This window comes from Ananas comosus, linkage group 10, assembly GCF_001540865.1.
Source record: "Ananas comosus cultivar F153 linkage group 10, ASM154086v1, whole genome shotgun sequence".
Classification (NCBI taxonomy): domain Eukaryota; kingdom Viridiplantae; phylum Streptophyta; class Magnoliopsida; order Poales; family Bromeliaceae; genus Ananas; species Ananas comosus.
Genome location: NC_033630.1, coordinates 6,895,315 through 6,897,664, shown reverse-complemented (window position 1 = coordinate 6,897,664; position 2,350 = coordinate 6,895,315).

The window sequence follows — 2,350 nt, the reverse complement described above, 5'->3', positions numbered from 1 at the left end:
CGAGCTCTTGCAAGCTCGATAGGTGAACTCAACCTGACCCGGCTCTCGAAATGTGATAACACGAGTCGGGCAATCGATCGATACATAGTACTTCGAGAGCCAATCCATGCCCAAGATAACGTCGAACTCCTTCAACCTTTGGAGCACCAACAAGTCGATCGGCATAACCCAGTCATTCACTTGCACTGGACATGCCAAACATCGCTCCCTAACCATAAAGGATCGCCCGGGGCCCTCAACATGCCACACGTGCTCCCCAAGACAATACCCGATATCGTGTGCTTGTGCGAAGGATCGACTAATAAAAGAGTGTGATGCGCCAGTATCAAACAAAACTCTAGCTCGAACACCTTTAACCAAAATTATACCTGCCACAACGTTGCGCTCGCCGGCCTACGAAGGCTCCTCAACATGCACGGGTGCATCATACATCCTCCCGCTCGGCGCAAATTGGGCAGGCTCAGGTTGGCGTGGCGCCGCCGCTCACCCAGTAGATGCCGCAGGAGTGGGCAAGCCATAGCGAGCCGGAATCGCCGGGACCGAAGCAGTCGACATAGCGGGCGAAGCTCCTCCTTGAGGACAGTCGCGGATGACATGTCCCGCTTGCCCGCACTTGAAGCACCTCCCTCGGCGCTGCTCACAAACACCCGGCCGGTGGTCTCCGCCGCAGAAGACGCATCGCTGAGCACCACGACCATTGGGCTGAGAGCGTGGATACTTCGGGGGCCGCTTGGAGCTAGACTGACCGCCCGAACCACCGCCCTGTCTCTTCTTGCCCTTATCCTTGTCGAGCGCCTCACGGTCCTCACGGTCCTCACGCTCGCAAGCGTTCCCGTGCTCGACCCATAGGGCGCGATCTAATGCCTCCGCCAAAGTGTGAAACTTGAAGGCATGCACCAATCTGAACACTCCGGGCCGGAGTCCTCGAACAAAATAATCCGCCCGGTCCTGCTCTGTCGCCGCCACGTCCGGGACGCAGCTCAGGAGATGGGTGAACTCCCGCTCGTACTCCCGAACCGTGCGGTTGCCTTGCTTGAGCTTGCGAAAATCTTCCCGCATCTTCCTCTTGTCGCTGTCGGGGAAGTACTCAGCGAACAATAGCCTGCGGAACTCCGCCCAATCGATCGGGGGAAGCTCCGGGAGTCGGTCCTGCTTGACTCTCTTCCACCAAGTCCTGGCCCGCTTCTCGAAGCAATGAGCGGCCAAGTTCACCTTGTCCTTCTCCAAGGTGAAGATATCCTCAAATAGAGTCTCCATAGCAGTCAACCAAGACTCCACTGTCGCTGGATCCACCACCTCTCCGTCGAAAGTAGGCGGGTGAAACTTCGTGAACCTCGTGAGCGCCACGTAACCGCGCTCACGCTCCGCCTCATCAGCCGCCACCGCGGGTATAGGAGAACTCGAACTCGCCGGAGGAATATCCATCGGTGGGGGTTGCGCCACCACCGGAACCGATACACCGCCCACACCCTCGGCCATATCAGGGGCATGAACCGAAGGCGCAGGGGGACCGCGCCCTACACCTGCCGCCGCAGCCGCCGCCAGCCTGCTGCTCCAGAAGCTCCTGGATCCTATCGAACCGTCCTGTGAGCGCCGCAACCTGCGCTCGCAGCTTCTGCACCTCAGTAGGCCCAGCTGGCCCTGGCGCCACTGGAGGCACGGCTGGCCCGGGCACCTCTCGAGGTGGTGCCGGAGCGGTCCTACGCACATAGCNATGTCCCGCTTGCCCGCACTTGAAGCACCTCCCTCGGCGCTGCTCACAAACACCCGACCGGTGATCTCCGCCGCAGAAGACACATCGCTGAGCACCACGACCCTTGGACTGAGAGCGTGGATACTTCGAGGGCCGCTTGGAGCTAGACTGACCGCCCGAACCACCGCCCTGTCTCTTCTTTCCCTTATCCTTGTCGAGCGCCTCACGGTCCTCACGGTCCTCACGCTCGCAAGCGTTCCCGTGCTCGACCCACAGCGCGCGATCCAAAGCCTCCGCCAAAGAGTGAAACTTGAAGGCATGCACCAATCTGAAGACTCCGAGCCGTAGACCTCGAACAAAACAATCCGCCCGGTCCTGCTCTGTCGCCGCCACGTCCGGGACGCAGCTCAGGAGATGGGTGAACTCCCGCTCGTACTCTCGAACCGTGCAGTTGCCTTGCTTAAGTTTGCGAAAATCTTCCCGCATCTTCCTCTTGTCACTGTCGGGGAAGTACTCGGCGAACATCAGCTTGCGGAACTCCGCCCAATCGATCGGGGGAAGCTCTGGGGGTCAGTCCTGCTTGACCCTCCTCCACCAAGTCCTGGCCCGCTTCTCGAAGCAATGCGCGGCCAAGTTCACCTTGTCCTTCTCCAAGGT